A 15537-nucleotide genomic window follows, 5' to 3' on the forward strand; every position below is an offset into this window, starting at 1 on the left:
ACCGCCTTCCTAACCTGCAATCTTCTTCCTGACCTCTCCGCCCCCACCCCACTCCGGCCTATCACCCTCACCTTGACCTCCCTCCACCTATCGCAATTCCAACGCCCCTCCTCCAAGTCCCTCCTTGCTACCTTTTATCTTAGCCTGCTGGACACACTTTCCTCATTCCTGAAGAAGGGCTTATGCCCAAAACATCGATTCTCCTGTTCCTTGGATGCTGCCTGACCTGCTGCGCTTTTCCAGCAACACATTTTCTGCCCCACTCAATGCTGTCTTCACTTTTTCCTCAGCTAGTATCAGTTCTAATGAAGAGCCACTGGAGTTGAAATGTTAACTCTGTTTTGTCTCCACACATGCTGCCAGACTTGCTGAGTTTCTTCAGCAATTTCTGTTTTTGTTTGAGGTCAAATCTATCCAGTTTGTACAGGACCTTTCTACCTCAGGAAGATAAACCCTTCCACAAGACCACAGGACAGAGGAGCAGAAGTAGACCTCTTGGCCCATTCAGTCTGCTCTGCCATTCAATGAGATCATAATCCTCAAGTCCACTTTCCTGTCTTTTTCTCATAATCCTTGATTCCCCTACTAATTAAAAATCTATCTCAGATTTGAATATTACTAATGACTCAGCCCAGATAGACCTCTGTGGTAACAACTTCTACAGTTTCACTACCCTCAGAAGAAAAATCCTTACCTCTGTCTCAAATGAGTGTTCCCTAGTGCTGAGATTATGTCCTCTCATCTTTGGCTCTCCCACAAGGAGTAACAGTCTTTATGCATCTAACTTGTCAATTCCCGAACAATCTTGAATGCTTCAACATGGTCTTCTTTCATCCTCTAAGCTCTAATGAATTTAATAACCTCTTCTCATGCCCAGAATCAGCCTAGTGAGCTGGACTGATTCTGGACTGTCTCCAATGCCAGTCTATCGTTCCTTAGATAAGGGGACTGGGTATGGTTTGACTAGTGCATTGGATAGTTTTAGCAAGACCTCTCTATTTTAATACTTCATTGAAATAAAGATCAACATTCTATTTGACTTCCATAGCACCACTAAACTTGAATGGTAGCTTTTTGTGATTCTTGTGCGAGGACCTCCGAATCCACTGTATTGCAACTTTCTGACGTCTTTCCTCATTTAAATAATAGTGCTCTTCTATTCTGCCTGCCAATGTGCATAACCTCACACAGCCTTCATATAACCTTTCCTGCTGCACCATTTCTCCTCCCACACATTTAGATACATTATTCTTCTATTTCTGTGCTCACAAGCACCTGGTATCAGAAGTAATCCTTAGATTACTATCTATCTCCCTTTATAACTTCATCCCTAGCTCCCTCCTAGAAACCTACAGGTGCGTCTCTCTTTCCACTTTTGGCCAATATGGGCCCATGAACTCTGGCTCTGCTCAGCCCTCAAAGATTTGTAGTTACTCATGACATCCTTGATGGATGAAGGCAACGTATCACTCTGGAATCACTTCTGCGGCTGCAGAAATGCCTGCTTGCTGTTTAACTATTACAGGACTATTTACCTTTTGTCCTTGTTCTTCCCTCGCTATACAGCTGAGCCCCTTGGGGGACTTGGCTCTTGGTGTACTCTTCAGAAGGAGTATTGCCACTACCAATAGTTAGAAAACAGAATGTACTACGTTATTGTTGACAGATCACAAACTGCTGAATGATCACCTACTGAATTGTGATGTCCACAAAGCTTTCACTTTGCATTTACAGATGCAGGCCAGAGAAGCCAGTGTTGTTGAAGCTCCAAAACTCAGAGCACAAATTCCTCCAGCTGATGACATTCCCTGCACATGTAACTGTCTAGGACAAAAGAAGTAACCCTGAGTTCCTAGATAACACCAGACGTGCATTCCACGGGACTGAGGTGTCAATGTTATTAGAATACCAATTACACTTAACAGTAATAAAAACGAAGATATAAAAAAAACTTAACACTTAAAATGTCTCAGTTTTTAAAAACTCATTCCATTTTTCAATTCTTTGTCTTAGATTACAACTTCAAAAATAACTTTTTGATCATGATCTCGGATTTCTTGGTTTCTGTTTCTCTCTGCACTGATGTTGACAGCGTTCTTTTAATTTCTAACTGATTGACTTACCACTGCTCCTGATCCCCTTGGCCTCTGCCCTTCCCTACATTACAGCTGACACCTTGGTCTGTTCTCATTACACACCCTCTCCTTTGGGTCTCTATTGGAGCAGGTATGTGGACGAATTGTCCCCCAGTGGACAGAAGAGAATTCTCCCTCACTAGATTGATGGATGAGGCAATATCATCCCTTCCCCAGTGCTGGTGGACCGTGCCCACGCCCCCTCCCTGCCACTGATGAACAGAACAAAGATTTCTACTCCTCCCTTCTGTGGATAAGGAGAGATTGCCACTTTGCTCCAGAGAATAGAGGAGGGACTGACCACCCAACAAGTGCATGGAGAAAGGAGGACCCTGTTTCCCCCCCCCCCCCCTCCCCGGCCATCCTTCAAAAGGACAAAGGAGGAATGGATAGCGAATGGCCCCAACGATGTACCTAAAAATGCTACAACAAATCAAAGAAAGTACAAAATTCCACAATAACCAATGTTGCTCACTTCAAATATACAACATCAATAATTGGGAGAGCACACATCTTCCCTTTCGTTGGCTTTAGATCTTGAATTTCCTTTCTCTCTGCGTTTGGCTACTTATCAAGTCAGAAATTTCCTTTTTCTCAATAATATGCTCTTGTTTTAAGCCTGCACAAACATCACTTTCTTTGGTTTTCCTCAAGAAAATCAGTCTTCACCTGCATCTTCCCTCACAGTCTTCTTTCCTCACACTCTATCTCTGCATCTGTTTCTTTCCATTATAACCTCCATCTATATAACCTTATCACATTCTCTCACTCTTGCATTCTTCTCACTTTAAAATTCTGCTTCTCCCTCTTGTTTCTCTTCCAGTATCTTAATCTTTGACGTGTGCCCATACTTTGTGTCTATCATGGTCTCTCATACTCTGCTTGCCTCCGATTTGCATTTTTTCTCATACTTTCACTACCCATCTGTTGTCCTTGCTCTCTCTCACTCACTTGGTGTCTCCACATTACTACATTTGAACTGTTCTTACATCCTATGGATGCTCCAGGAATATCATCTCTTCCTTATTATCCTGCTGTGTGCCAGAATAGAGCCATCTGTTAGATGTAATCAAATCAACAACACAGAGACAGACTTACTCACTGATGGGAGCGTGTTTCTCCTTCCATTGCAATCATACTACAAACAGATTTACTTCTTTTTCTTTTAAACCCTGAAAGTCCTTGAAACTTTCTGGGCTAGTTTCACAGTTCACCATTACTTATAACGAATTACTAATCAGTGATTGTAACTGAGCTATTCAGGAGAAAGTGAGGACTGCAGATGCTGGAGATCAGAGCTGAAAAATGTGTTGCTGGAAAAGCGCAGCAGGTCAGGCAGCATCAAAGGAGCAAGAGAAACGACATTTTGGGCATAAGCCCTTCTTCAGGAATTCATTGTTGGGCCCTCAGTGGCCGTACATGCATCTTTTTCATCAAAGAAATATAGATAATGATTATGATTTTCTTCTCTGTAGCCCAATGAAGCCAACTCTGATGCCCATCCTATTGTCCTGATTGAGATTAGTTACCTCAACCGGAGACGAAACCGTAGAGGCTTTGTGGACTGTATGATAGAGCACCAAATGAGCCAAAACCTTGTACTTTACCATTAGGAACAGCGTAGAGAAACAGCAGAATCATAACACAAACTTTCAAAGAGGTTTTCCGTACACACTGAGGTAGGTTTACACAGCAGTGCTTTTGTCGATTACCTTAAATCTGTGCATTCTGATTATCAACCTTCTTATCAATGGAAACAGTTCTTCCTTATTTACTCCATCAAAATCTTTACTAAATTTGGACACTTCCATTAAATCTTCTAATCCCTACTCTCAAGGCAACAATTCTAGTTCTCTTTCCTCTCCAAATCCTCAACAGTTTCCAGAATATATGTCACCAATAACACCAGTAGCAGGATTATGTTGCAGGTAGCTTTACTGAGAGGGAAGGCAGATAAGAGTAGGTTCAGCAGTGCACATGCTGTGTCTCACTGGTCATTCCTGCACTGGGATAAAGGGAATATTTATCGTAAACTAAATTACAATAATTAAAGTCCAATAATGTCAGCAGCATGAGTCACAGAACTGGCAAGAAACCTTTGAAGTACTTCCGGATGAGCCATCTCTCTCTCTCTCTCTCTCACTCTCACACACACACACACACGTTAACAGAAGGACTTCAAATAAAGTGCCACTCAATAAATAATTTTTTTTGTCATAGAAAGTATATTTTTCTTAATGAAAACAAAGAAGTGACTAATGAACCAATAAATAGACCAAACCAGGTCAACTTACAAAAGAATGCATTTATCAGAAGCTGGTGACCAATGAGAGAGCACATAGCTACTGAACAGGCGTCTTACTACCTTTCCTGAGTCCAATAACATTAATTGAAGATCAATGTTTGCCACTTTAGTTCCTGGAATGTCAAATAATCAAATCAGTCATGATTTTATTGAATGGTGGAGTAGGCTTGAAGTGCTGAGTGACCTACTCCTGCTACTAATTCACATTGTTTGTACGTCTGGATCACCACTAGGGTTTACAACACTCTAGAAGTCTCCAAAGACAAATTTGAAGATCACTGCTTTGAAGAATACCTGGGAGCAAATTTACAAGAGATTTCAAATAATGTTGACTTTCCATTTTCTTTGAATGTTTATGTTCATTAATTTTAAAAGCATAGGAAAGATGGCTCTGTGACTAGTACAAATGGTAGGAGTGCATTTGGCAGGGCAATTGGAAGTTAAAGGTGAGGAGATGAAATTTTCATTTTCTGACTTTTGTAAAGCTGAAATCATCCAAACATCTGATGACCTTGTCTAACAAACATTAACTGTGTTCACTGACTTATATTAGCTACATTAACCAAATTCTTGATCTTAAGGGTCTCATCTTTGTTTTCAGATTCCCCATTGACCCCCTCTCACTTTAATTTTCACTAGTCCTCAGATATATTTGCACTCTTCGGTCTCTTAAGCAAACCCAGTTTTAATTATTCTATTATTGGCAACCACCCCTTCAACCACACCGCCTTAAGCTTTGGAATTCCTTCCCTTTGCCACCACTTTATTTTTCCTCTTTAAAACTCTTCCACAAAACCTATCTCATCGACTAAGCCTTTATCCATCTGCTTTAATATCTCCTTTGCGGCTCAGTATCAAATTTTGCTCTTGTGAAACACCTTGAACCACTTTATGATGGTAAATATATACAAGTTCTACTTTCTGACAATAGTTCATTGACCTGCAATGTTAACTTTGATTCTCTCCCCATAGATCCTGTCTGACCAGATGTACCTTTTAAAAAATTCCTTATTTTAATTTCACTTTCAGCATCCACACTATTTTGCTTTTGTACGATTTGTTATTTTAGTTGTATAGATCTAGAGTTGCCAGCTCGAATCACCCCCATGTCTCTTGTCTTATTGGCAATATATGTTTCAGAAAAAGTTGAGGACTGATATATGTCTAGAACTAATGGACATTGCTAAGAAAATCCAACCATTAATAATTTACCTGAAGAAAAGCAAAGACAACCATAATAAATGATGTGGCTGTTTCCATGGTGATGCGTCTTCAGGGAAATCTCAAATTGTCTCTGTCAGGGAAAAGGATTGTTATGGGACATGTCCGGATATTCGACTAAAAACTAATGTCAGTTTATAGTATACTTCTGAACACAACAGAAAAGCAAAAGGTACCTGTTCTACAACCCTCCAGGATTGTCCAGGAATGAATTATTAACATCTCTGATACTACTATAAGCAACCCAAGAGAAAAATCATAAGGGAATTTAAATATGGTGTATATTGTTTTAATTTTCTTTGAACTTACAGCACAGAAACAGACCAAATTTCGTCAATGACACAAAGACCTAGGATTTTAATTGAAATGGGCAAATAGGGAATGGAGTCGAGAGTGTGGTGCTGGAAAAGCATAGCAGATCGGGCAGCATCCCAGGGCAAAACCCCTTCATCAGGAATAGTGAGTCAAGGGGGTGGAGAGATAAATGGAAGGGGTGTGGGGGCTGGGGGAGAGTAGCTGAGAGTGCGATAGGTAGATGGAGGTGGGAGTAATGGTGCTAGGTCGGAGAGGAGGGTAGAGCAGATAGGTGGGAAGGAAGATGGACAGGTAGGGCAGGTCCTGAGGGCGGTGCCAAGTTGGAGGGTTGGAACTGGGATAAGGTAAGGGAAGGGAAAATGAGGAAACTGGTGAAATACACATTAATGCTTTTTGGTTGGAAGGTCCCAAGGCAGAAGATGAGGTGTTCTTCCTCCAGGCGTCAGGTAGTTAGAGTTTGGTGATGGACGAGGCCCAAGACCTGCATGTCCTTGGTAGAATGGGAGGGGGAATTGAAGTGTTCTGCCATAGGGTGGTGGGGTTGGTTGGTCCGGGTGTCCCAGAATGTTCTCTGAAGTGCTCTGCAAGTAGGCATCCTATCTCCCCAATGTAGAGGAGACCGCATTGGGAGCAATGGATACAATAAATGACACGAGTGAAAGTGCAGGTAAAATGTTGATGACTGTGGAAGGCTTCTTTGGGCCCTTGGACAGAAGTAAGGGGTAGATGTGGACAGAGGTTTTGCAATTCCTGCAGTGGCAGGGGAAGGTGTCGGGAGGGGAAGGGGGAGGGGAGGTTGGGTTGGTGGGAAGGCGTGGACCTGACAAGAGAGTTGTGAGGGGATGGTCTTTATAGAAAGCAAATTAAGGTGGGGAGGGAAATATATCCCTGGCGGTGGGGTGCGTTTGTAGGTGGCAGAAATGGTGGAGGATGATGTGATGTATACAGAGGTTGAGGGGGTGGAAGGTGAGGACCAGGTGTGTCCTGTCTTTATTGCGGTTGGAGGGGTGGGGTTCAAGGGTAGAGGTGTTGGAAGTGGATGAGATGCACTGGAGGGCATCATCGACCATGTGGGAGGGGAAACTGCGGTCTTTTAAAGGAGGAGGCCATCCCGTGTGTTCTGTGGTGGATCCGGTCCTCCTGGAAGCAGATGCGACGGAGGCGGAGGAACTGGGAATAAGGGATAGCATTTTTGCAGTAGGTAGGGTGGGAGGAAGTGTAATCCAGGTAGCTGTGGGAGTCGGTGGGTTTGTAGAAAATGTCAGTGCTGAGTCAGTCATTGTTGATGGAGATGAAGAGGTCCAGGAAGGGGAGGGAGGTGTCAGAGATGGTGCACGACCATCTTCATCAACGGTGACTGACTCAACACTGACATCTTCTACAAAGGATTGCTGCTTGGATTACACCTCCTCCCATCCTGCCTCCTGTAAAAACGCTATACCTTATTCCCAATTCCTCTGCCTCCGCTGCATCTACTCCCAGGAGGACCGGATCCACCACAGAACACACCTCCTTCTTCAAAGACCACAATTTCCCCTCCCACATGGTTGATGATGCCCTTCAGCACATCTTATCCACTTCCCGCACCTCCACCCTCGAACCCCACCTTTCCAACCGCAACAAGAACAGAACACCCCTGTGGTCCCCATCTTCCACCCCAACAACCTCCACATATATCGCATCATCCTCCGCCATTTCCGCCACCTACAAACGGACTCCACCACCATTCCTTCTGCAACTCCCTTTTCATGTCCACACACCACCACTGCCACCCTTCCCCACCCCACCCCAACCCACCCTCCACTCCCGGCACCTTCACGTGCCATTTTCCACATCCATCAGAGTTTTATCTGCACTTTCACACCTGTCATTTACTGTATCCATTGCTCCCGATGCGGTCTCCTCTACATTGGAGAGACAGAATGCCTACTTGCAGAGCACTTCAGAGAACATCTCTGGGGCATACTCAACAACCAACCCTACCGCCCCATGGCTGAAGACTTTAACTCCCCCTCCCACTCCACCAAAGACATGGAGGTCCTGGGCCTCCTCCATTGCCAAACCCTAGCCTGACGCCTGGAGGAAAAACACCTCATCTTCCACCTTGGGACCCTCCAACTACACAGCATCTATGTGGATTTCACCATAGAGTCACAAAGATGTACAGCATGGAAACAGATCCTTCGGTCCAACCAGTCCATGCCGACCAAATATCCCAACCCAATTTAGTCCCACCTGCCAACACCCGGCCCATATCCCTCCAAACCTTTCCTATTCATATACCCATCCAAATGCCTCTTAAAAGTTGCAATTGTACCAGCCTCCACCATTTCCTCTGGCAGCTCATTCCATACACGTACCACCCTCTGTGTGAAAATGTTGCCCAGTAGATCTCTTTTATATCTTTCCCCTCTCACCCTAAACCTATGCCCTCTAGTTCTGGACTCCCTGACCCCAGGGAAAAGACTTTGCCTATTTATCCTATCCATGCCCTTCATAATTTTGTAAATCTCTAAGATCACCACTCAGCCTCTGATGCTCCAGGGAAAACAGCCCTAGCCTGTTCAGCCTCTCCCTATAGCTCAAATCCTCCAACCCTGGCAACACCCTTGTAAATCTTTTCTGAACCCTTTCAAGTTTCACAACATCTTTCTGACAGGAAGGAGACCAGAATTGCACGCAATACTCCAACAGTGGCCAAACCAATGTCCTGTACAGCCGCAACATGACCTCCCAATACTCAATACTCTGACCAATAAAGAAAAGCATACCAAACGCCTTCAAGTTTCCTCATTTCCCCTCCCCCCACCTTATCCCAGTTCCAACCTTCCAACTCAGCACTGCCCTCATGACCTGTACTATCTGTCCATTTTCCTTCCCACCTATCTGCTCCACCCTCCTCTCCGGCCTATTCACAATTATCCCCACCTCCATATACCCAAAGCACTCTCAGCTACCTTCCCCCCTGCCCCATTCCCCGTCCATTTATCTCACCACCCCCTCAGCTCACAAGTCTCATTCCTGAAGAAGGGCTTTTGCCCGAAACGTCGATGCTCCTGCACCTCGGATGCTGCCTGACCTGCTGTGCTTTTCCAGCACCACACTCTTGACTCTGATCTCCAGCATCTGCAGTCCTCACTTTCTCCAAAGAGGACTTGAAGACCTATACTTAGCAATATACTTAATATTAAGCATTAACTACAGATTACAATACTAAACAGATGCCATACCTTGCCTTTCATGTAGCAATAAAAGGATCCAAGACACTATTCAAAAACAGGAGAACGTTTTTGGTGTCTTGGGTGAAGAGTAAGTTTTTATTTCATTTATCTTACTTGTCCTTAACTTTAAAACTTTCCTCCCTTGTTTGATTTCCCCACCAGGGAATTACTCCCCCACTGGAGAATACTCTGTTGACTCCATGAAATTATTCTAATAGTTTAAACATCTCATTTGGATCACCCCTCTACACGAGGGAATGAAAGCCACTTTTATGCAATATAATCATTTTATAATTTTAATCCTCCAGGGCCCATCATTCTGGGTTTAGGTGTCCCTGTTAATTATCTCCTACTTGCAGCCCATCACTGTTTCTCTCAATTTTGTTATCCTATTCTTTTCTTTCCTAATTCTGGTTGTATCTCAATTTCTTTATGATAACTAGAACCTAATTAACAACTTGGCACATGGTCCAGAGTATTCTTTATCCTTTTGGAATGCCTCAAGATTGGTACTGGAGATATCCCGGTAACTACTCTCTAAAATGTTTCTAATGTACTTTTATATTGCTAATCATGAAAAATAGTTCTGTTTTCTTGTTTGGCTTCAACAGTTTTATATAATTTGGCCTCGTATGTTTTATTTTTAAGATGTGAGAAGCTGTTGTGATTCTTTCACTAGTTCTGTTGATGCTGGAATGGTTCAGTCACTCATCAGCTTTCCAATGCTCTCATTAAACAGCTAAAGGTGAGTGAATACAGCCTGAGTCCCAGTTCTAGCAACACCTCCTATCCCTTATTAGGACACAGGAACACATCAGAGGCAGGAGTGAAATGGACTCAATGACAAAGGTTGAGAGTGTGATGCTGGGAAAGCACAGCAGGTCAGGCAGCATCGAGGAGATGAAGGGCTTATGCCCAAAATGTCGACTTTCCTGTTCCTTGGATGCTGCCTAACCTGCTGTGCTTTTTCTGCTGACTCTGATCTCCAGCATCTGCAGTCCTCACTTTCTCCTCCTCAATGACAGAGGTGAAAAGTAAAATGGAGGAAAGCCTGAAGAGTTGCTGGGCCAAAGTAAGGCCCAGCAAATTTAACTTAAGAGTCAGCAAATTGGCCCTTTAATGTGGGGGTTTCAGATTTAAATTGTTGGAATCCTTCCTCTCATTCACAGGGATTGGCACTGATGAGGGTGATGTGAGATTCCTGAAGGTAGCACTGTGTCTGTAAAATCTTGTGTTTGTCAAGGGGAAGCTCTCTACTACAACATTTTGACAGAAAATCAAGAAGCAGAAATACTCAGTTTCTAAGTTATTCTACAATTCCACCCTCTTTAAGCCACATTAACATTTTTCTGGAGAGGCTTGTTGTGCACCAGAGTTAATTATAACTAAAATTTAAGAGGTGGGAATCTTGATCTGTATGCTTTTTATACTTCGCTCTCTTATCATCCCCAAAATGACCAGTGATTAACTTGCATGTACAAAGTTCAGGTGGGGCGGGGTGCAGAGGGGGATGTGAGAAAGTGGGCGAAGAATTGATGAGGATAATGTGGTTAATGTGATGTACATGGATTTCCAAAAAGCCAACAAGTAGACTTGTCAGCAAACTTGAAGCCCATAGAAATAAAAGAGCCAGTGGCGGCATAACATTAGCTGAAAAGTGATGAACTTTGTTTTTGTAGTAGAGGAAGGTGCAGATGATGTTAGCTAGGTTCAGTGTTAGGATCACTGCTTTTCTTGATCTAGATTAATGATCTAGACTTGGTTACTCAGGGCACAATTTCAAAATTGCAGATGACACTAAACTTGGAAATGCTGTCAACTTCGAAGAGAATAGATAGACATCAATGAAGGCACAGGCAGGCTGGGGAAATGTGTGGACACTTGGCAGATGAAATCTAATATTGGGAAGTCTAAACTTAGAGATTTTGGCAGGAAGGAAAGGAAAAGTAATATAACATAAAGGATACAATTCTAAGGGATTCCAGGAGCAGAAGGACCTCAGAGTATATATGTGCAAGTTGCTGAAAGTATCAGGGCAAGTTGGGAAAGTGGTTAATAAGATAGCCTAACTCTTAGGATTGTACATTAATGTAGTGTACAAAAGCAAGAGAATTTTGTTTAATCGTTTTAAAGTGCTGGATCAGCCTTAACTGGAAAACTGTGCTCAATTTTGGGCACCACATTTGAAAAGGCAACCAAGAGAAGATACAGGAGAATGATTTTGAGTATGACAGATTCATTAATGAGCACAAAATGGCAAACAGTTGATCTTTTTGGAGAAGATTGAGGGGAGATTTGTTAAAGGTGTTCTGATACTGAACTAGGATAATTGGCAAAAGAAGCAATGGTGATATTAGGAATAAAACTTTTGTTTTACTCAGTAAATGGATTTGGAATATACTGCTTGAAAATGTGATCAGGTCAGATCTAATTGTGGCTTTCACAAAGGAATTTGATAATTATTGAGGAGAAAGTTTTCCTGGGCTATGGGGAAGGGGAATGGACACGATGGCTGAATCTTGTCATATTTTGGCAAAGTTACAGTTTTGTTGAGTTTCGTGGAAGGTTTCTCTGTGGGGTCTATGCAGTTTTCTCATGTTATTGTTTCAAACTCACCACATTAGCTAGCCTACCACCTCCTTATAGCACCCCTCATGTCAGATGCTAGCTGCATTCGATTACTTGCTGTACCAAGTTAAAAATCACAACACCAGGTTATAGTCCAACAGGTTTAATTGGAAGCACACTAGCTTTCGGAGTGTCGTTTCTTCATCAGGTGACTATCACCTGATGAAGGGGCGATGCTCCAAAACCTAGTGTGCTTCCAATTAAACCTTTTGGACTATAACCTGGTGTTGTGTGATTTTTAATTTTGTACACCCCAGTCCAACACCGGCATCTCCAAATCATGACTTGCTGTACCAAGGAAGTTTCCAAAGCAGGGATATTCTAAAACAGATCAGTATTTCTAGAACTGTGTGATCTTCAAAAGGCCGTTGTGCGCCCAGAGAGGCTATGTCAGATAACCACAACCCTGCATTTGCCCTGGATTTGGCAAGTTGTGGGAAACTGGTTTCCTGTTTTTCGGACAGACACCTGGAGATCCTGATGGATCAGTTTGTGGGGCTGAAGGACATCCTCTTCCTCCAGTACTAGTAGAAGATGCCAAGCCATCACTGCATGCCAGACTGGTCCAAGATATCCATTATGTTTGAGGTCTCAGCCATTCAGAAGAATGCCCAGCAATGAAGGAAGAAGTACATCTGCCTTCTCCACTCTGCCAAATAAACATCACCACCTGCTCTCTACTACCGCGCACTTTCTCTATCAGCTACAATATCCACTGACCACCAAGGCTCATGCTCTACACCTCTTAATATTGCTTGCAGCATCTGGCCTCATGCACTCTCACTTTATGAATTCCTGTCCCCAGACTACTAATGCTGCATGTCCTCTGCTCTGCCTATTCACTTGTTCAGCACATCTCTCCATCCTTCCCAGATCTGCACCAACATAATCTTCCTTACTTTACTACCTTGTGGTTTAAGGCAGGGACAAAAAAAATGTGTCCCAACAGCTCTAACTGAAGGGGCTACTGCAACAGGGCAGGGATGCTGTGAACATCCAGGTAGGCTCAAATGAGTAAGTATTAAGGGAGCAAATGCGCAACGCTGAGATGCAGCCTGGTCCAATCACGATTTGGTTGCCTGACCCTGTTCATAAAGTGTCCTTGCTGCAGCACTGCAATGATCATTGCCAGTGCAGCCCAAGGTCCAGCTTTAAAGTGCAGCAGCATACTGTGCGCAGATTAAAGAAGTGTTGTGACAATGCAGTGGCACATGTACAGGAAGGGGCTTATATCTGCTGCACATTGAGTGTGCCTTGATAAGTTGGTGCCAGCTGTCCAAGATGGAGGACTGGAAGCAGCAAGCAGGAAGCTGAAGTTGACAGGTACCCGCTCTGGCTTTCGTGTCAGGAACTGTCAACATCTAATTTCCTTTCAGCAGGTGGATGGGTAGGAAGCTGCATATTATTGAAGCAAGTTCTGTAGTTAATGAGGCTGTAAACAAGCAATAATCCCACTTGATAGGCATCTCATCGTCATCTACCGTGAATCTTGCCTGGGTGCCCAGAACTCTGTTTGAAAATGCAACTCAGTTGCTCTTAATGTCAAGAAAGGCCTCAAGCATTTCTTTCCATGTGATTCTCTCGATTTCTCTAGCTTAACCTATGTCATTCAAGGCTGTGTAAGATTCAGCCCAATGGTGAAAGGTGGTTTTCTGCACTGTCACTGTTCTATTATGTGTACTTTTCCCTTGATAGCAGGTTCAGCATTTTCTCCAATTCCTGGATAAAAATGTTTTTTTCTGAATTTTGTTTTTGATTTCTTGGTGACAAGTTTGACATTGATGGCCTTTGATTTTGCTCTTCCTCACAAATGGGAATATCTCCGTCTACTCTATAAAGTATTTCATAATTTAAAAGGTCACTATTAGGATACCCCTTTACCAAGTTTCAAAATAAAACAAATACAATTGTGCACGCAACAGAAATAAATGGAACCACTCCAACTCCTCAGTGGCCTAATTATGATACTGAGGCATACAGAACAGGAAGATCCCTGGCTTTATCCACATTCAGTGTTAGATTTAATTTGTCTTAATTTGTTAGGGGATGCTACAGTTGCTGACAATGATTCTAGACTGGATGAGGTGGAGGTGGGGACAGAGATCAGCTAATGTTCACTGTCCAATGTCTCTCAGCCAGGCTGAATTGCAATTCCTTCCACTGTCTGTTGCTCACTGCCTGGGTTTACACATTGTGAAAGTTGGGAATTCTCTAGTCCAGATGGGTATGAATTGTTACTCAGTTGCTAAGTATATCCATGACTGAAAGCAAAGAGATTTTTGGAATAAAGGAATAAAGAGATAGGAAAATTGCAGGAAAATGGAGGTGATTTAGCAGAAAAGGCTTGGGGGCATGTAAAGTCCTTTCACTTTTATTTCTTATATGCTGTAATAGCTGTTGAGTGTGGATGGTCATTGACCTCCATCTTGGCTCCCCTTCAAAACCCTTCCATCCCTATGAGTGAACAGAGAGAGAAATTAGCAGAATAACCAGACTGCAGTTTTGTATGAAGATTCAAGTACAGAAACAAGGATGTCTTGCTGCAACAGCATTGGTGAGGACACACCTGGAATATTAATTTGCAGTTTTGATCTCCTTATCTGAGGAAGGGTGTTCTTGCTACAGAGGGAGTGCAGCAAAGGTTTACCAAATTGAGTCCTAGGATGGCAGGACTGACATATGAGGAGAGATTGAGAAGGTTAGGGTTGGATTCACTCGAGTTTAGAAGAATGAATTGGCGCGGGGGGGGGGGGGGGGGAGGAAAGGGAGTTGCCTCATATAAATCTAGACAGGTTAGATGCAGGAAGGATGTTTCCAATGGTGGGGGAGTCAACAACCAAGAGTCATAGCTTAAGGATAAGGGGCAAAACGTTTAGGACTGAGTTGAGTAAAAATTTCTTCACCCAGAGAGTACTGAGCCTGTGGAATTAACTACCACAGAAAGCAGTTGGAGCCAAAACATTGTGCTTTCAAGAAAGAAGCATATATACCTCTTGTGGTTAAAGGGACCATGGTATGGGGCTGGAGGCAGCAGGATTAGGGTATTGAGCCTGATGATCAGGCGTGATCATGTTGAATGGTTGAGCAGGCTCAAGGGGATTGAATGGCCTACTCTTGCTCCTATCCTCTATGTTTCTATGTTGTAATGGAGAATTTCCTCGTATGAAGGATGTTGAAAGCCAGAATACAGAATACAATCTTTAATTCTGCTAAAACCTTTTTTGAGAAGGGGGGAAAAACAGGGTGAATATTTGTCAGTCAGGATGGATCACATGAGCTTTGAATTTTGTCACCAAACTCAGCACCCAAAATTCTTACACTTTAAGAACAAACTTGTGCCTGTCATTACCTCAGGATGGACCAAAGCACCTTACACTAAATAGAAACTTTTTTCAAGAGTAGTCACTATTGTGGCACAGGAAATGTGACAACCAAATAGTGCACAGCAATCTCCAAACAAAAACGAAAACCAAATCATTTTATTTTAGTGATTTACTATTGGTTAAAGTGTAACTTTTAGCCAGGAGAGGGAAGAAACATCTTCAATTAATTAATGGCTTTAGAAACTTATTTGTTGACCCGAGAGGCTGAATTAAACCCTTAGTTTAACATCCAAAATACACTACACCTTCAGCAGTGTTTCATTTCCTCAGCGCTGGTATTGCAATGGGACTTGAAACCTCCGACAAGAATGGTTTCATTACCTTTCAAA

The 15537-nt window shown here is 42.9% G+C and overlaps 1 protein-coding gene across 4 annotated transcripts in view; it reads right to left on the minus strand.

The window, feature by feature from the left end:
- Window positions 1–15537, minus strand: part of LOC122560756 (transcription factor 20) — a 60292-nt gene that overhangs the window by 33174 nt on the left and 11581 nt on the right. The gene's annotated exons all lie outside the window — the stretch shown is intronic.

The sequence above is a fragment of the Chiloscyllium plagiosum genome, chromosome 21, assembly GCF_004010195.1.
Source record: "Chiloscyllium plagiosum isolate BGI_BamShark_2017 chromosome 21, ASM401019v2, whole genome shotgun sequence".
Lineage (NCBI taxonomy): Eukaryota > Metazoa > Chordata > Chondrichthyes > Orectolobiformes > Hemiscylliidae > Chiloscyllium > Chiloscyllium plagiosum.